The sequence below is a fragment of the Pyxicephalus adspersus genome, chromosome 4 (assembly GCF_032062135.1).
Source record: "Pyxicephalus adspersus chromosome 4, UCB_Pads_2.0, whole genome shotgun sequence".
NCBI classification, from domain to species: Eukaryota; Metazoa; Chordata; class Amphibia; order Anura; family Pyxicephalidae; genus Pyxicephalus; species Pyxicephalus adspersus.
Window position 1 is genome coordinate 84,150,184 of NC_092861.1, and position 20,868 is coordinate 84,171,051.

The following is a 20,868-nucleotide window of genomic DNA, read 5'->3' on the forward strand; positions in this document are numbered from 1 at the left end:
TGTGTTCCTGTGTTTTTCTTCTTTCTAAAGCTAAATCAAGGTAAATAGAACAAAAACACCATTTAGTCGATGGTTTAAGTACCACTCTAGACATGTCCTACGTCCTGGGCTTCCTGTAATCCACCATACAGCAGTTGGGATGGCAAAGAAAGACCAGCATTCTGGGTCAATCAGAGCTTACTTTACATAGTGCTGTTTCTGAACATTCAGAACACTGCAGGGGAACCCTTTCTTAAAACTTTTATCAAGCCAAAAAAGGCTTCACTCTAATAATATAGTTGTTGCTAGATCATGGTACCTAGAACTCCACCAAGCTAATGTAAAGGCACTTGTTTGGTGGGGTAGTTTCCCACCTGACAATGCCTGCATAGTTCTGGCACTGGTGTCACTATCAAAGTCAAGTGGACTGTATTGGGCATTGAGCCTCTCCTCTCTAGGGTAAGTAACTACTTCAACCAATGATCAGAACCCTCAATGAACACTAATGTACATGGGCTGCCAATACCAATGTAGGGGGCACTTCCCCACTAAACACCAATGTGAGGTTGCACAAGACTGAACACTAATGTAGGGGGGTCATTTAGCAATTCTTTACAGATAGCCATGAAAGATTACACTACACCAACCAACTGCACAGTGGATTCTCCTGACCACTGCACTTTTAGCAGTTCTCTACATTTTAAATGCTGATTGCTCTACATAATTTAGAAGCATACTGTACTGGGCAGGACATTCCAAAATCATTGCCAAAGTGTAATTTGTTGCAGTTTACTAAGTAGTGCTCAGCTGTTTTAAGTACAAAATTAAGTACAAGAACTTCAGCTTGTATGATATATCATGAATAATGGCAAATGTATAAATGCAAAGTCTAAAATACGTAAATCTGATTATGAGAAGCCAAACATCAAAGTTTACTCTAATACAACAGTTCCCATCTGTTACAAGTATGGTTCTAAAATAGTAAGTAAAATGTACTTATTACAAATATATTGGGATTGGTGCTGTTTACCTAGCGAAATTAATCAGCACATAAAAATTCACTTTGTAAAGAATAGCTAAGTACAGTAAACTTCTGGAGTCTTCTGGAGTCAGTAGCTTCGCTACATTAAAAGTAAGTGAAAATTTCCTTGCAAAGTGATAATTTACTTTATGAAGTGAAGTTAACCTGGCCTTGAAGTTAACCTGGCCTTTTGGGAGCTCATGGGAAATATGTTGTATATCTTAAACAAAAAATGTCTAGTTGTGTTTATTGGTAAAATAAATCATTCTGGCCAAAGCAGGCCAGAAATTCTATAAAGGCTGAATATGTTGTTCATAAAGAGAAGAACACCGGAAATGTGTTTCCCTAGGGCAGGTCCAAAGCACATGGGATGTCCTGGGAGAATATTAAATCCCAATAAGCTTTGCAAATTATTTTTAGATGTACAGTTAGGTCCATAAAATTTTGGACAGAGACAACTTTTTTTCTAATTTTGGTTCTGTACATTACCCCCATTAATTTTAAATAAAACAACTCAGAAGCAGTTAAACTGCAGATTTTCAGCTTTATTTCAGTGGGTTGAACAAAAAGATTGCATAAAAGTGAGTGAAAAAACCTTAAAATGTGAGGAACTAAAGCCTTTTTTTACACAGTCACGTCATTTCAGGGGCTCAAAAGTAATTGGACAATTGATTTAAAGGCTATTTCAAGGGCTGGTATGGGCAATTCCTTCCCTATGTTATTATCAATTAAGCAGATAAAAGGCCTGGAGTTGATTTGAGGGGGGTTGGGGGGTTCTTGTATGTGGAAGATTTTGCTGTGAACAGACAACATGCGGTCAAAGGAGCTCTCCATGCAGGTGAAACAAGCCATCCTTAGGCTGCAAAAACAGAAAAAAACCCATCCAGGAAATTGCTACAATATTAGGAGTGGTAAAATCTACAGTTTGGATCTGGTGATGTCCATGAGTTCAAGACTACCGGATGTCATTGCCAGCAAAGGGTTTTCAACCAAGTATTAGAAATTATTTTATTTTCAGCTTTTTAATTTGTCCAATTACTTTTGAGCCCCTGAAATGAAGTGATTGTGTTAAAAAAGGCTTTAGTTCCTCACATTTTTATGTAATCTTTTTGTTCAACCCACTGAATTAAAGCTGAAAGCCTGCATCTGAGTTGTTTCATTTAAAATTAATTGTGGTAATGTACAAAACCAAAGTTAGAAAAAAGTTGTCTCTGTCCAAATAATAATGGACCAAACTGTATCTCCCCCTAGGCCTAGAGATACCTTTGGATCACCTTGGATGCTTTCTAACATGTCAGAAGAAAACATTTAGAGAAAAAAAACTTACCTCCTATTGGTATTATGGATCTTTGGGTAAAGACAGCTGCATTATGTTATTATTATTATATTTAATGTGATTATTTCCCAATGAGTGAATGGGAATGAATCAGTCAATATCAAGCTTCAGCTTCAGTTTCAAGTAAAGAGAGGTTAATTTGCCAGGCACAGGAACCTATGTGAAAGCAATATGCTCTGTTGCACCACAGCAATACCTGGGGAAAAAAAACAATAGTTCTGGTCACTGTATTTAAAAGATAGATATTTTTTTATAAAAGCGAAAACAAAGTAGCATTTTCACATTCCATGTTTCATTTTCCCTAGGAATAGAATGGGCTATTTGATGGTTCTCTATGGACAAAATTTATGATCTGGTTTTTCTTTCTTTTTTTCTGTAATTATTTGCCATAAACAGTTTTGCAGAAAAGCATCTTTAATAGGAAGTGGATGTTACATTTAGCCTTATTTGCAGAGTAGGTTATTCCCGGAATAAATCTAGTCACAAACAAAAGAAAACCACATCCATACAAGCAAAACAAATGCAGTAAACACATTTATGTGCTCTTTCAAGAATTCACAAACATATTAGACCTTACTAATTACATTTCTAATGTGTATAGACTAGTTATGTTTGAAGGTAGAATTAATAAACCTACACATTGCCTTGTGTGTTTTTTGGCTTTGTGTTTATTTTTCTGCAGTTGTTTTGAAAATTGTGCTTTACCTACTCCATTCACTGTTTGGGTAATCAAGTCATATCATATGCATCTAGGGTACTATTTTAATGCTTTCAAATACTAAACTTAGTCTTTAAAGTTTTCTTGTAAAACTCCCTGGGCATCAACTTATGTCCTTGCCAGCACTATGTCATTTCCCCACTTGGTTTTGAACAGCACTCCCTGCATTAAGCTGTCAAAAGCCTTATGCTCAGCTAACTACTAAGGTTCTGATTTTTAAAGCTTGGACGGTTGTGATTTCATGCCCATTTAAAAAATAATCATACCCTTGAGAACATATATGGCCTAGTATTTTGAAACTATCATTTTTATTGCACTTAAATACTAGTGTTACCTTACACACTTTTTGCAGCATAACTGGCTCATTTTAATGAAGCCTAATGTGTAGGTGTCTTCACTGCCTCCCAGACAGGAGAAAAAACTTCTCTCTTCTTGTTTACATACTTAGGTACTCCTTAAGAAGGACATGTATGTGTTTACACATCAATTAAAGATCAGTTCTATGTGGGCCTTTATTTTATTTGGGAGCAAATAATATTTTGCAAATGATGAAGTTAAAGAATGACATTCTGTTCCCTTTTTAATAACAAAGGTTTTAATTATTGAAAGGAGAACAGTGGTACTCTGTATGGTAGCTTGACTTTTGAGGAATAGAATTTTTATTGAATTTTGTTATTTTAGTGAGAGCAGGCCATACCAGCAGCCCAATGATTACTGTATCTCATTGCTGTAAATTACTGATGCTCTGGTCTAGTCTTCATGAACCACAGTGGACAGTAAGGAATATCGGGAGTATATTTCCTTTTTACTAGAGGGGATAAAATGTTTTTAGTTTCTCTCCTATTGGGGCCAAATTTCTGTATTTTTAAAAACTAAGCTACTATAGAATTGAAGACCTGCCTACGTAGAATAAATGAAGAGGACCTGTGGTATCCCTGGACTCGGCAGAAGATGCCTGGAATATTATATAATATAATATATAATAGGGTAATATACAATTTTATTTTTTTTGAGTTGGGGGTACACTAATGGGGAGAGTAACAAAAGAGGGGCATTGCCTGGATTTAGGCTTACTATGGTTTTTACTAGTGGTGTTTTATTTGCTATATTCTGGTAGTGTCTTTACATTTAAATTCACTGTCAATAACAGATTAGAATGTAACACAAATTACAAAAAAAAAACAAAACATTGTGAATAATATTGACCAACAGTGATCAAGTGTGTATTAATGTTAATGGTGCCAGGAAGAGTGAAAGAACAGATTAAATTATTTACCTACTTCTCCAAAATAAAATAAAAAGAAGTTATTCTGAAATAGTTGTATCCCCAATACCATCATATTTCAACTGTTACCATTTATTATTGCCAAAATAGAAACAAATTATTACCCCAACTCCTTGCAAAAATGCAAGAACAGAGTAGGAAATATAGTTTTTCTATGTGTTATCAATGTAAAACTTTAAAATGAAGTTAAATATGGCATGCAGAGTGTGCAGTACAGCAGTCTCAACATTTAGGTTTGTCTAGGAATAATTACTTCCTGTAAAAGCAAACAAAATAAAACCTCGCTCCAACCCACAGACTGTCATTCAAAATTCTATTTTTAGTTTCCTTAGCCAGATATAATGACATGCTAGATTCCACATGAAACACTGCAAGACCCAGCACACCATACTGAAGAAAACTTACAGCTCTGTGTAAGAATCTGCGAAACTGAAAGTACTCGAGCTAAAGTTAAACATGAAATAAATTATATTGGTGACTAAAAATCATTTTTAGACATTCAATATGCATCCTTTGGCCTGTTTAATATCAAAAGCAAATTACTAATGTCCATATCCTGTCAGTTGCCATGTTTATGCATAACTTTACACTGTGTAGTATAATGTTATTATTACTATACAGTCACAAGAAGAATATACACCCTCATTCAGTTGTAAGGTTTTACATATTAGAGCATAGTAAAAATCATCTTATCCTTAGCAGGTTCTAAAATTAAAAATGTAGAAATAGTGTTGAAAAAGTACATGCTTACCACTTTCATAGGAAGTAAAAGTCAGGTGCTGCTAATCTAATGCAACTGATTCATTGATCATCAGCAAGTGTGACAACCTCTATAAAAACAGAAGTTGGCAATTTGATGGTTTAGAACATTTAGGTGTGTGTTAACATGTGTGCTAATGCGAAGGAGGAAAGATAACAGCAACAACCTTGGAGAAGAAATTGTTCCTGTCCATCAAGCTGAGAAGGGTTATAAGGCCAACAGTTGAAGTATATCACTCCACAGTGAGAAAGATTATTCACATTAAGATAACAATAAAGACAGTTGCCAATCTTTCCAGGAGTGGATGCCCCAGCAAATTCATCCCAAGTTCAGAGAAATAGCATAGAATCGAAGAGCTACATTTCATACTCTGCTGGTCTTAGTTAGTATGTGAAATGTTAAAGTTCATAACATTATATTTAAAAATAGACTGAACAAGTATGGCATGTTTGGAAGAGTTGCCTGGAGAAAGCTTCTTTTCTCTAAAAAGAGCATGGCAGCATTGCTTTACCTCCCTGGCGGTATGAATAGCAGTACATTTAAAAATCCTTATTACTTTAAATTTTCCACCTGGTCCCCCCTACCTGCCCAACAGCCTAGGACTCGTGAGCAGATGCCTGGCCGGCATCTGCTTTCCCTGGCCTCACGTCCCCAACGTTCACATGCTGGGGACGCAGATGCCTACCGGCATCTATGCAGCCTGGCAAAGCCCGGCCAGCATTGCCAGGGGAAGCGGATGCCGGGCATCGCTGGAGGACGCCGTGGACGTTTGCTGGAGGACACCGTGGGCACTGCTGGAGGATGCCGCTGGAACATGACAAGCAGCTGGGACTTGGTAAACTCCTTGGCAATTCCACCCCGAATGTGGCTCGGGGTTACCACTTTTGGTATGGAAAATCTACCCTGAGCCACACTCGTGAATACCGCCAGGGAGGTTAATCAGGGTAGGTTTTATTTTCTATTTGCTTTTTGCATTTGCTATGAGGAACATTCAGACTTTTACGAATGCCAATAAAAGTATTTCTTTACAAATCTAATGCACACTAACAGTATGGCTGCCAACCCATAGATCAATTTTTCACTTTGACATATTATCAGCCCGGCACCATTAGGCCTTTTTAACCCCTAAGTGTTGTGAATTTTACTGGGCATTACACACACATAACAATGCACACCATTTTCTTTTCTATTTTTTCAGATCTAGTGTTTGCTGCATTATGACATTTGCTCCATTTAGAACTGGTGAAGTTGTTTACTTATCCTTTTAAAGGAAATAGTTGGAAGCAATGATTACAATTGGAAGACTAGCTAAAGTCAGGTGTGTATCATTTTATTTTCAAATGACAGCACATTAAAAATGTTTGAAATTCTGTTGATGTTGGATATGAACCAAGGACCTTTTCATGCCAAAGCTGTGAAGGCACTGCCCTACCAAGGGTTCAGCCTTAGAAACAAATCATAAAAGGAAACACTCATCCATTAAGGGTTGCACATGAAATGATGTTCCATTAAAAAGGTAGCACTGAACAAAGATGTGTTTTCATACTTTTTTTTACAAGCCTAAACATGTATTCTTTGTTTTGAATGTAAGATATATTTGTGGTGTTCTTTAGAATATTACTGCATTTGTATTAGAAAGTAAAGGAAAACATTATGGTAAAAATGAGTAGATGCTCCTAAAGCTCAAAGCCATACAGACAACTCATAATTTATACAGCTATGTATTCAATAAATAAAAATGAAATATCTTTTAATTGCTACACACTACATGCACATTGTCCCCAGTCCCACTGCAAATCGCGGGCCTATCCTTAACTGTACCCTACCTTGTAAAAGCAAAAGAGTATAGCTATGAATAAAAAACCTAGGGTTCGTGTATAAAGAAGTGGCATGCTCTTACTGCAGCTCTATTATGAGAATATATAGTGATATGCACTTCTATTAAAAATGAGCCCCTAGTAAAATAAACCTAAGCACATATAAGAGATAATATATTAGATTCTAAAGGCTTAATGGTATTTAACCCCACCTTATGGGAAAACATCAGGGAAAGACAGTAAGTTAATTACAGGTTCAAGGGGATGAGGATACATGAAAGCAATGTTTACACATTACATTTTGTGAAAAAGGATAAAAATACATTTTTATCAGTTATAAAAACATGTTTAGCTGCAGGTTGAAGTTGATAAATCTCATAAAATAATAAATGTCTTGTAGAAAACCAGGTTATTTAAAACTGTTTTTTTTATTTTGTTTTTAGTAAACCTGAAAAGGCTTTAGCAAAATAACGTCAGAGTTCGAATAAAGTATTCATTATTTGTGTAAGCTGATTTTCAAAGCTTTACTTTCCAATTCCCAGTTGAATAAATAATACACAAAATGAGTCACTTGAACATTTTAGAACATTTATGTAAGTGGGATTTTGTCATGTAAGTATAATGCAGCACAATATATCCACACAGTAAAGCAAAATGTCATACTTCTGACCACAAAGGTAGGTAAAGAAGTGGATATTGCATTTAACAAACATTTATTGAATGTGTATATGTGTGTCTTTTTACTGCAGGTGCATGAGGTAAATATATCTGTAGTTATAGTGTGGTAAATGTCAGCAAATATATATATATTTATATATATATATATATATATATATATATATATATATATACAGTATACATATGTATATTATGTCTGTGCATAAGGGATCTATTGCTCTACCTGGACACCTACAGAATGAGGCAATGTATACATTTTCTTTGTGTATGTCCAGATAACACATATAATCAGTGTAGTATTGCAGAGGTTGTGGTTGACAATAACTCAGTAGCCCCTGTGACATTTCAAATCAAGAATAGCTAATACCAGATGTACAGGAAGAGACTTCAGTTATCCCTAGTTATCTATTACCTGAAACCTCTTTGCAAGCTGTGCAGTAGGGACAATTTGTTTAATAGTCATTATAATGTAGATTTAGTGTCATCAGAGCCTCTAGTCATCTTGGCTATTACTGAAATTAACCCAGTATATTTAAGCCAGTCTTCCCTAGCCTGAAAAAGTGGTAAAACTCCAGATTAAATGAACGTTAAAACAAACCTACTATTACATTTTTTACAAAGGTGGCTAACCCTTTTACGTAATGAAAACATTTGGGGGTTTTTTAATGCTTTTTTATTTAAATTTTTTTAGGGAGGACCTCTCTACTTCCTTCTTTAGACATTTCAAAGGAAACCCACAGCCTCCTGGGATACATACGCTACGTATCTCAGTCCCAGGAGGCTGTGGGCTGCTTCTTCTGCGCATGATGCATATATGTAAAAAAAAAGTGACACATTGAGATCACCACATTGTTTTCTGGAAGGCCAATCCAGTCTGTGCAGTTCAGTTTTAGGTAATGAAAGAAGAACAGCTTTACACCTATAAAGGTAAATATTTCGTTTTTTTTTACTAAAGTTTTGCTTTAAAAGATATTCTCTACAATAATTCCCCCTCATCCCTGAAAAATTTTTATCCATTGAACTTGTCTCTACTTTTGTACTGATCATGCTGCTACCTGGCTTTGATTTAGACATACATTATGTTAAGGAAAACAAAGTTGCAGGGGGCTCCATCAAAATTTTGCTATGGGAGCACATGATTTGTAGTTTTGACCCTAAATTCTCCTAACCTAGTCTTATCTTTACAGCCCAGTTCCTGGCCTAGTTTTATATACTTTCATGGTTTCGCCTTCCTCCATAGCAGCTTTAGGTATTTTGCTGAAGCTGCAACAGAAGAAGCAGCTGTGGGGTGGGTGGGAGTATAACTCGGTTGCAGGGGTGTGGGTAGCTGTCTTTAAAGAGATCCCCTCACTTTTCCCTGCATGGGCAAATCACAAGTCTGCTTTAAAGCCTATTTTGCTGTTTTTTTTTTTATTTTTACAATCAACCATCAGACCCTGCCAAAACAACACCATTACACAATGGTCACTCATATTAACCACCAAAAATATTTTTTACACATGATGATTGAATATATATTTATTATTCCAACTCAAGGAACAGATACAGTTTTGCTAGTCATAACATTTTAAATCTGGCTTTTTATAGTATGTGTAGCTCTCAGTGTAACTAATACACAACCAACTTCCATTATTTGGCAACAACATTGTGATTTCAGATGTGCCCTTCAAATGTGTGTGTTCACTTCAAGCAGAGATTTCTACAAAGCAAATGTGACCTTTGGGAGGTTGTAAAGTAATTTGTAGATATAAATCTGTTAAAAAACAGAGACTTAACTGACATGTTTAAGAGTGTAAATACATCGTTTTTAACCACATCATTTAGATAGTATTGATGTTACTGGTTTTGAGGTTATGATGTTGTGTGAAAATGATTGTGCAATATTTTTATTGTATCAGAGTCATCTCTCATTTCTAAGTATATTTTACTTTTGTGATTGGAGTAATTGCAGCAGAAGGTGTACTGTAGACGGTTATTATACAGATTTGTAACTGAAAGGCCTAGACTTAGAACACCTTTCATTTACTTCAAGTTTTTTTTTTTTTTTTTTAGCAGACTGAATGTTAGTTACTTACAAGGCCAGATATGTACTGTTCCATGGAATATTTTGAAATGTATTAACCTATAGTAGGCAGTACACATTGGGCTTGATTTACTAAAAGCAGAACTAAACTGAAAATAAAGGAAAAGGAGCAGCCAGGAGTCCAAGATGTGAGTATTCCAGGAGGCTCTCTTCTCCTAATCAAGGCGGCAATAAAAACAGAAGGGGAGGGACTTCACTCTTTTTTTTTAAAACAAAGGGTGTTGCAGAAAAAAAAGAATAACATTTTTACTTTACACCCTTTTATGTAAAGTAAAAATTTTGGTGATAGGTCCCCTTTAACCTAAATGTACAAGAGCGGTGACAAGCATTACATTTGTATTACGACCTATATGCATGTTGATGTCCACAAACATAGCAATTGCCTAATTCTATCTACATGATTATATTTGGTGTGGTCCTAGTTTATTGCATATGACAATCATTCATATAATGTTCTACTTTTTCTGTCTTAATGTGAACCTGTGCCAAGATTCTTAACAAGGAGCAAGAAAATTTTAAACAATTCATGTATCTGTTTATCTACAAGAATTGTAAAGTAATTATTGTTAAAGTTCACAACACAAGCGTTTTGTTTTCCTATAAGATCCAAATCCCGGTAAGCTTCCAGCCTTTATGCGAGAACGTTCGAATTTGTGGCAAGATCTAGTTTAAAAATATCTTAGGAGCCCCAAGAGGAACCAAGAGGAGTTTAATGAAACCTTGGTTGAGAGTGGCTGCTATGGTATGGTAAGTACATTTAAAAATGTTACAAGAGGCTAGGCAGACTCAAAAAGATTAGAAAAGTCTTATACTGATATTTTCATTACACCACAGCCTAAATGGTGTATATTCATATACTAGAGCATGCATTTTCTACCAAACCACACTTATTATCAAATAATGTGCATATATACTGTACACCATTTGTACATGCATGTGTAAGCATACAATTTGCTTTTGACTTATGATAAATGTGCTGGTGTGCCTACATATGTTTTCTTGAATTTTTTCTATTACATACTACTACTGAAGGTGATAGGTGGCAAAATGCTTTTTAATTGGTGTTATGGCAATGCACAAATGTGAATTGGTCCTTCATATTTCCTTCAAGTAGCAATTAATTATTAAAGAAAAATCATGCTTACTTTTTTTTAATTATTTTTATTTTATAAAGAATACAATTTTGCAGGCTTGTCATTTCCACTACTGAAAAAATCTAGACTAAGAATTACTTTTCAGAACTAAAAAGCTACTCGCACGACATAAGCATGCTAAGTATTGCCAGCAGTAAAGTGTGAATTCTTTCAAGTGTATATTAAAGAGAGTGCTCATCTAGACTCTAATTAAAAATCAACAATCAGTCAAACTCTGTTACAGACTGTGTCACCCATACATATGGTAAATTCCTTTTATGTGAAATGTCAAGCTTACCTTGGACATACCATAGAAAATATTCAAAACACTCATTTGCCTGCTGTTAACTCTAACAGGGAATTTTTACATTTAACTATCTATTCATTCCAGCCCCAGCTAAAGATCCTAATGACACAAAATGAAGACAAGCTTAGTGACAAAGGGATGGAAACTGTAATTAATCTATTATTCAGTATAATGTTTACTTGTGAAATTGTCATTTTATAAGCAAAAATGTGGATTTCAGACATTGATTTGAAAAATTAACTTTTATTCATGTGGAATCCTAAGCATCTTGGTTTGACGTCAAAAAGACTTTGCTCTTTAAAACCAAAGACATATTGCAGGATCTAATAAAAAAAGGCTAGATAAATTATTTGTTGCAAACATTTCCTGAATTATCAAACACAAGGAGAGACAGATTCAGTTTTTACTTAAATCTTATTTAATTTAATTCAAAAAAAGCACTGCTTGGAAATACATGACATTACACAGCAAATATATTTTCTACTTTCCATGTAAATTAACTTTTAAAGATGAATGTGCAAGCTACTATCTGAGTGTACATTTTCCTTTAGATCTACCAGGAACTATATGGAGGCCTGCCTGACATTAATTGGATTGTTTAGGTAGAATTCAAAGACTTCACACTATACTGCTGGTAATACTTAGCATGCCAGACTCATCCATCCTTCCCATCACTCCTCTTCTGCTGCACCCCTTTGCAGTTCTCGGCATTGGCTTCCATTTCACCTTAGAATCAAATTTAAGCTCCTGTGCTTTGCCTTCAAATCCCTCCACAGTTATTGTCCCACTTACCTTTCTGACCTGGTAGAAAAATATTCCCCCAGCTTTTCACTCCTCCAATGAATATAACCTAATTTGTTATTAGTTACTAATTACTTCTACTAATGACTTCCTCACTCATAACTTTGACACACATGTGGCTCCAAGACTTTTCCAGAGCTGCCCCAACTCCAACTCATCCTATTCAGCTTGCTCCTACTTTCTGCTCCTTTAAAAGAGCACTAAAAACCTTTTCAAATTTGCCGACTCGTCCTCTTTTGTCTCCTAAAACTCTTACTACTTCCCACCATTCAATATCCCCCCTCCTATTGTGTGATACTTCCCCCACCTCCTAGATTGTAAGCTCTTCAGGGCAGGGTCCTCTCCTCCTCCTGTGTCACTATTACAGTGCAGTGTAATATGTTGGCGCTATATAAATCCTGTTTATTATTATTATTTTTATTAGTAGTAATAATAATAATAGTATGGAAGTACCCCTTTGTCTCCTCATGATGCCCACCTAAATGTCTGACCTCACCCACTACTACTCCCCTAGCCACTCTCTCTGCTCCTCCAATGACCTAAAAATTACTTCTTCATCACTACCTCATTAAATGCACAACTTTAAGACTTTTCTAGGGCTGCGCCTACTTTCTGAAACTCTCTTCCTCATCCTCATCATTCAGTGTAGGCTCTCAGGATATGCCAGGTATCCTGGCAGCCCCACGCATGGTAATTTTGTCATTCCAGCTTGCCAATAAATATGGCCGAAGACCAGAAAATGAAGAAGATTAGGTGAAGATGGCACCTGTGACACAGCATGGGCAAGTGAGGGCAATTTAAAAATTGCAATTGAACAGGTAAGGTTTATTTATTTCAAATGGGACATTGCCCATTATTAAATGTTTTTTTTGGAAGTTTTAATTCCACTTGAACCACCAATAATTAGCCGCCATTTCATATCCTCCTCCCATTCTGTACTTCTCTCCCCCACCTCCTAAATTGTAAGCTCTGTTGGGATGGGTCCTCTGCTTCTCCTGTGTCATTGTATGTACGTGTCTATCGTGCAGGTTTGCATCTGCAACCCATATTTTTTGTAGAGTGCTGCATATGTAGGAGATTTATATAAGAGGTGCCTAACCTTAATGACAGCCTAATGCTGAAGAATGTCCTCAGTATGTGGCCAAATATCACCAAATATTGATGGAAAAGTATGCACAAACAAGAACCAAAAATAATTAATGATTAAAGGTAACAATTTTTGTTCTTTGGTTGTAAACAAGTTAGAACTCACTAGGGAGATTCTTCCTCTCTTCTCTTGTCTTGGTGATCATTGACTGAATTTTGAAATATTAGCAAAATGGGCTGCTGGGGGCTTATAGCCTCTCTGCTCCCAGTCACCAGTGCCTGTTATAGCACATAGCTGGGTTTATCTGTGCTGGAGAGATTCTGAGTGTTCTTCTGTTGCTGAACTTTGCCTGTTCCTGACATTCTGTTTGAACTCAGCCTGGACCAACCTTTGCTTGTGACCCCCACTCTGCTTGTGCCCGTTCCTTTGTACCTTGTTTGGTGAACTGATTTCCTGTGTTTGACTCCGTCTTGTTTCTGGATTCCCTGGTAATTCTGCACTCTGTATCTGTGGGGTCCTGGTCAGCTGTCAGCCTATCCCCAGACACCAGCCCTTGTGCACTGGGGGCAACCGAGTGCTGGGAGATGCAACCAGTCTCCCAAGGCTGAGCAGGGGCTGCTCTAGGTGAAGACTGCGGCGTTAGATTGGGGGACTGGTGTCCAGAGAATACTGGTACTGACCAGGGCCTTACTGTTTTAGCTTTAGATACTTTTTTAAAAGACTTTAAACAGATTTACTGGAAAATAGGTAGATTTTAGGTAGGTAGTATGTCGAACATCTGAAGGACCACCTGGCCCGGACTAAACTTCTTTAGTAAATGAACCTAGGGATTTCTTGGCAGGGCCAAAATTCTTTACTAACAAAGAATCAATTCACTTGATTGAAAAAAAAAAGAGCAAGCACGTGAATAAGAATGAGAAACATAATGTGGAGATTCTCCAAGTTCAACGATGATACACAACTGTGTGACTGAATCATGACATAAGTTCACATTTGTTTCTTTACACAACTCAAGTCTGGTGTACTCAATAAAGTAGAAATGTTTATGCACTGGCACTACTGCCAGCTCAGTGAAACTTCTAAGGTCAAGTGTATCTGTGAAAAGGCTTTGAGAGTTTTTTGCATTTTACCAACACATAGAGCCATACGACTGAATCGATTAGAGAACCTACAGCCCATATATCATTTTAGATATATCCTGTTCATTATATACTACCAAAAACATGATAGAGCTACTTTTAATGCACTAGAAATTATACAAAATAATAAAATTTGACTGCAAATTATTCAGTATTGCCATTAATGTTGCAGTTAATTCACTTTAAATTGTCTCCTTCTCTTTCTCATGTTCCCATATAGTAGCCATAAAATTTCAGCTTTCACACAATCCACAATTGCAGAGAAGAAATATTTTTCTACAGAGATCAGCCTGAGAGTAAAGTCAACTATTTGCTCCCATAGTTTCTTTATGGATTGTAAAACTGTATATAGTTTGTATCGTTGTCTTTGGATACAAAAGATATGTTGAAAATATTTGTAACAATAAATATACATGTAAAGGAAACAGTTGATGCTTTCAGTCATACTGTTTCACTGCAGAGAATTATCAGCCATAGTCCAGCATGTGCAAATGTAAATATTTATTATATGTAAAATTTATTTAAAAAAAGACCAAAACTGTTATTTAAGCAAATTGGCAGTTGGGCCTTGCTCAGACAATTCTGCCTAAAGTTCAACATGGACTGATTTTCTGATAGTGAGAATGGTGGTGCATGCCTGATTGTAGTCTCTACCAGGGACTGGGTGACAATGAAGAGGCACAATTGAATAGAAAACCCCACCACTGCTGTTCTAGGGGAAAGATTTAGGGGAATGGTAGAGGGATATTTAAACTAGGACAGAGAGGGGGTGGGACAGTTAAATAAGGTGGCAGAACGGTTAGTTAGGGGTCAGCCACTAGTGGAGGGTGGATTGGGGATAGTTGGGGGGAGAATTATGGATAATTGTATTTATGGAGCTTCCCATGTTTCAAATAAACATTGGATTGTGCAGTAGTAGTTGTACTGAAAAACAAAATGATTTGGCAAACAATGAGTGTAAAAGCAGCAATAGTTTAAAGAGCCTGTTCACCAATGCTAGAAGTCTAGCAAACAAGATAGGGGAGTTGGAAGCAATAATGAGTGAGGAGGATTTTGACTTAGTTGGTATTGCTGAATCCTGGCTTTGTTCTTCGCATGACTGGGCTGTCAATATTCCTGGGTACTCTCTTTCATAAAGACAGAGTCAAACGAAAGGGTGGTGGTGTTGGCCTGTATGTGAGAAGTGATCTAAAAGTGAATGTGAAAGAAGAAATTGCATATGGAACAAGTGATGAGGTTGAGGAATTATGGGTGGAGTTGAATGTGGGGTTGAATACCACACAATTATTGATTGGAGTCTGCTATAGGCCACCCAGTGCTAAAGAAATGGAAAATCAACTACTAGCACAGATAGAAAAAGCAGCAAAAAGTGGAAATGTTTTAATCATGGGAGATTTCAACTACCCTGACATTAACTGGAGTAATGGCACTACAGGAACAGCAAAAGGGAGGAAATTTGTGAATTTAATACAGGATCATTTTTTTGGTACAGTTTATAGAAGCCCCAACTAGAAATGGTACTCTGCTGGACCTAGTTCTTTCTAACAATGCAGAGCTTATAACAAATGTGCAAATAAAAGAGAATCTGGGTAACAGTGACCATAATATGATTTCATTTAATGTAAGCTGTAAACAGGAAGCAAAAACAGGAAAGATAAAATCATTTAATTTTAAGAGAGCAAATTTTCCATTATTAAGGGCGGCTCTCTGTGGCTTGGACTGGGAGACAATATTGTCCTCAAAGAACACAGAACAGAAATGGGAATGTTTCAAGTCTGTTCTACAAAAGCACACTAAAAATATATTCCAATGGGTAATAGGTTTGAGGCTAAAATTAAAACCTATGTGGCTTACAGCTGATGTTAAAAAAGCCATAAGGAACAAGAAAAGGGCATTCCAAAAATATAAAAATGAAGGATCACCTCATCATTTGAAAACTATAAAGAATATAACAAAAGATGTAAAAAGGAGATAAAATGTGCAAAACCTCAAAACGAAAGACAGATTGCAAAGGAAAGTAATGCAAATCCCCCATTTTTTTTCAAATATATTATTTGCAAAAAGATCAGATCTGAGCATGTAGGCCCCTTAAAGGATGTCGCTGGGTTGGTAACTGGGGATAAAGACAAGGCAGATTTACTAAACACTTTTTTTAGCTCTATGTAAAGAAAAATGGCATAGCTCAAGTCTAAATTCTTATTAGCAATGACACTCCCTTAAATGGATCACAATGGCTCAGAATTGATATGATAGAGAAACAGCTGGGAAAAATTAAGGTTGACAAAGCACCAGGACCTGGTGGATTACATCCATGTGTTCTCAAAGAGCTGAGCTTTGTTATTTCAAAGCCATTATTTCTAATTTTTAATAACTCTTTAGTCATTGGCAAGGTACCAATGGATTGGCCATGGCCAATGAAGGCCAATGTGCTTCCTATCTTCAAAAAAGGGAGCAAAGTCATTACCAGGTAACTACAGACCGGTTAGTTTAACGTTCATAGTTGGAAAGGTCTTAGGGAGTTTGATAAAGAGCCACATAGAGGAGTTTCTGCTGGAAAATAATATTATAAATAATAGTCAGCAAGAAAGACAGAAGTTGTCAAACAAATTCTTTCTCTTTTTATGAGGAAGTAAGTAAACAGGTAGACTGTGGAATAGCTGTTTATATAGTGTACTTGGACTTTGCTAAAGCATTTTACACTGTACCCCACAGACGGTAAATATGCAAGTTAGGGTCGATAGGTTTAGAAAAGTCAATCTGTAAATAGATAGAGAACTGTCTTAAAGACCGCATCCAGGGAGTTGTAATAAATTATTCATACTCTGAATGGTCCAAGGTTATTAGTGGTGTACCCCAGGGTTCAGTGTTGGGACCTTTACTGTTTAACATCTTTATAAATGATATATTGTTTTGGATTAAAAGTACCATTTCTGTGTTTCCAGATGACACCAAACTATGTAATGGAATTAGGTCCATACAGGATGTCTATAATCTATAAGCAGACCTGGATGTACTGTTTGATTGGACAGCCAAGTGGCAAATGACATTTAATATAGATAAATGTAAAATTATGCACTTGGGCACTAACAACATGCATGCTTCATATTGTCTAGGGGGAATACATTTGGGGGAGTCAGAAATGGAAAAGGATCTGGGGGTTCTGGTAGATCATAGATTTAATAACAGCATGCAATGCCAAGCACTATCTAAAGCTAGTAAAATACTTTCTTGTATTAAAAGAGGAATAGACTGCAGAGATGGAGACATAATCCTGCCCCTATACAAAGCATTGGTCAGACCACATCTGAAATATGCAGACCAGGTTTGGGCACCAGTTCACAAAAAGGACATTGTGGAATTGGAGAGAGTGCAGAGAAGGGTAACTAAACTAATAAAAGGAATGGAGGAGCTCAGCTATGAGGAGAGATTAGCTGAACTGAATCTATTCTCCCTTGAGAAGAGACGTTTAAGGGGGGATATGATCACCATCTCTAAATATATAAATGGTCCATATAGAGAACTCTCTTCCCCATTATTCACTTTGAGATCATTACAAAGAACAAGAGGGCACTCTTTGCTCAGGATAAGAAAGGCATTCCTCACTATAAGGTCTGTGAAAATGTGGAATCGGCTCCCTCAGAACGTAGTTTCAGCATATACTATAGATTGCTTTAGGAAAAAGCTTGGTGCTTTTCTAGAAGCACAGAATATAACTGAGTATTAGGGATTTAAAGTAAAAATAACAGTGACTATTGATCCAGGGAACATCCAATTGCCTCATTCAAACAGGAAGGAAATTTTTTCCGGTTTTATATCTGGGATATGTTTATTTCCCTAGTGGTTGAACTTGATGGACTTATGTCTTTTTTCAACCTAACCTACTATGTAGCTATGTAACCACCACCACCCCAAAAAAGCTGTAAATTTAGTAAGACTGAAAACAACTTTTTGAAAAGACACAAAAAAAGTTAAAGGTTATAAGAGATTTTCGTAATTGAGTTTAAACATAATATTAGAATACCATTTTTCTTTGTGCTATGTGCATGTAATTTAAAGGGGAGAAGAAAAAAAAGCAAGCAGGTGATTCAGATTTCTGTTTTTTGCCAGGATACTTGGCACATCCAATCTTCCCTAGGTATTAGGACTGAATGTCATCCCAGCCTGGCAAATCAAGATGGCGTAAGATAGGAATGTGGAAGAAGATGACGCCATTCATGACTGAATGGGGAAAAGCGAGTATGGACTCGGTTTAGTTTGTTTAGTCTCTTTAAGACTTAGTCTAGGCAGAGTGTTTCTTCAGTATTTAAACACCCATGCTTGAAATTCTCATTCATTCCAATGGGTCAGTCCATCCTAGAAGGTTTCCTTGACGGTCTGTAAAGAAAACGCATCCTGAAATATTTGGGAAGAGCTAAAATGCCCGAAACCCCTTCCAAACACAATAGGAGCACAATTGGAAGGCATTTTTCCTCTGTACTACCTCTTCTTTGCCACCTATCTTGATGTAAAAACTTCCTTATAAACACTTAAAACACATACAAAATCTTTATGGATATTTTTAAGTGTTGACAATTAAAGTAATTGTAGACAATCTTATCAAATCAACCCCATTGTAACCTCATATGTAAACAAACATTGGCACCTGTAGTAATAGTTTGCATTAAAATCCCAATCTGTTTACAGATTAGTTTATTTTGTTAAGTTTTTGTTTTATAACAGAATATAATATATCAGTATTAAACACGGTAGTATTCTATACATATCACCGTATAAAATGGTATTTTTAAAAAATTCTACTTGCATGTGAATGACACATATATATTAATTTTACAGTTCATCCAATATGTTTCTCTTTACCCTGAATTAACAGAGAACAGATCACTTATTAAATAAAATGTTATTCTGTGGCCACACAGTGAATATGTTTACTATATAAATATTAATTACTGTTAACATTTTTCCTTTGCACTGTTAATGTCGCAAAGTTTAGACTTTGTTATATATTTCTGTAACATTTTCCAAAGTCTAGCGTAATCATGTAATACTGGTGCCTGTGCTGCCAAAAGAAAATGTCACCTATGGTACGTTCTCAACATTCTAGTACCCAAAGCAGTTAACAGCAAAAAAAGGGTTTCTTCTTAAAAAGGGTATATCTCCATCTTGTTATAATTAAAAGAGGTTAAGTCTGATTTTACTATTGCTCACTGTATTTACTCATAGTAAATGAAACAGTTGGTTGCAGTGTACTAATCTTATTTTAAATTACTTTATGACAGAGATAGGTTGTGCCTTTAAGAGCACAAAATGTTTGTAGCTCAATTTTTATTGACAATGTATCTAAAGTAACACCTAATCCTTTATGGATAGAGCAGAGAATGGTTAAACCCTGGTCATTATTTTGCCATCTTTGTAAATGCTACAGGAAGTGGAAGAAAATCTGCCCTTAGTGAAAAAATAACAACTTTTCCTAGACACTGTACCTGTTGAAAGATTTCACTTCTATTGTGTGATCTGATAGCCATTAAGATTTTTGCATAACTTCCATTCCCAGTAACACAGGTGATCAGGATATAGAGAGTCCCTAACAAAGAAAAAGACATAAACAAGGAAAGCATAACATGCTCTATCCCAAACCAAAAAATGTGCTTTTGCATTTTTAATTGCTACACAAGCAGTGTTACAATTTAAAGCATACATAAGCCCAAAATAATAATAAAAAGTAATATATTACCAAAAAGGATTGCAGATTCCTTCCCCCTCCTATTCCCTATAACACGGGGTAACATCATGATGCAGTCCTTAGAGGTAACTGAGAACAGTTTAATAAATAACAGCTGACACACACTGTTTTCTGCGGCCGTAGCTTTGTCAACCTAAGTTTTGTCAACCTTGTCCTATGTTTTCGAGAAGATACCCAACTTAAAGTTTTTATTTCTGAGAATCTAGGGGAATAAGGATAAGGAGTTTAGTAAAAATCCTTGACTTGGATGGTAAACTGTTCCCCCTTAGCACAGCAAGGAATGTCCTGTCCCTCTTTACATCTTATACTATGCCCAATTTTGAGTTTAACTTTCTAACCTGAATAGAAACCTAAATAAACCTTTTTTGGCTAGGACCTCCTCCTATACCATTTAGATATTCCTATTGCCCAGTCTTCTACAGCACTCATTTATTTTCTCCTAAATGGCTCCCATCCAGATAATAAATTCAAACATTTTTTGTAGTTAAAGGAGCAGAGTTTTTATGCCTTATACTTTCAGAGACTTTTTATCTGCTTGATCAGGGGTGGCTTAAAGTTTGTGGAGTGATTGTTAATAAGGGAACTTATCTCTCTTAGATATCTACCCCCTCACCCTGAAGAAATAGTACAGGGGTAAATAGTACTCCTTACCTATTTACAAAAAAGTAAAATCTAGATGTACAAAAATGGGATCCCACCAAGGTCTATCCTGTGCCGGCAGCTGCAAATGCTGCCATTTGCATTATTGATTTAATTTATTTAGGCAACATATCGGAATGTATGGCAGTCACATTTTGCTTGAATAAATCTTAACAAAAGTAATATTTACTTGGGGATTAGTATTAAACAGAAAGAACAAGTGTACCAGTTATTCAATTTGAGTCAGAGCCCACATAAAAAGGTAACAGTCTCATATTTCATTGTTGCCCTCAGATGTTCTTTTTGAGAAAATCTATGAGTAATTTTATAGTTTTTCATGAACAT

The 20,868-nt window shown here is 36.1% G+C and overlaps 1 long non-coding RNA gene across 1 annotated transcript; it reads left to right on the forward strand.

The window, feature by feature from the left end:
• The first annotated feature begins 10,287 nt into the window (after positions 1–10,287).
• Positions 10,288–18,412, forward strand: LOC140330082 (uncharacterized). The gene is made up of 3 exons (XR_011920608.1): positions 10,288–10,424; positions 12,627–12,736; positions 18,252–18,412. It is a non-coding gene; the product is annotated as an uncharacterized lncRNA (long non-coding RNA).
• The last annotated feature ends 2,456 nt before the right edge of the window (positions 18,413–20,868 follow it).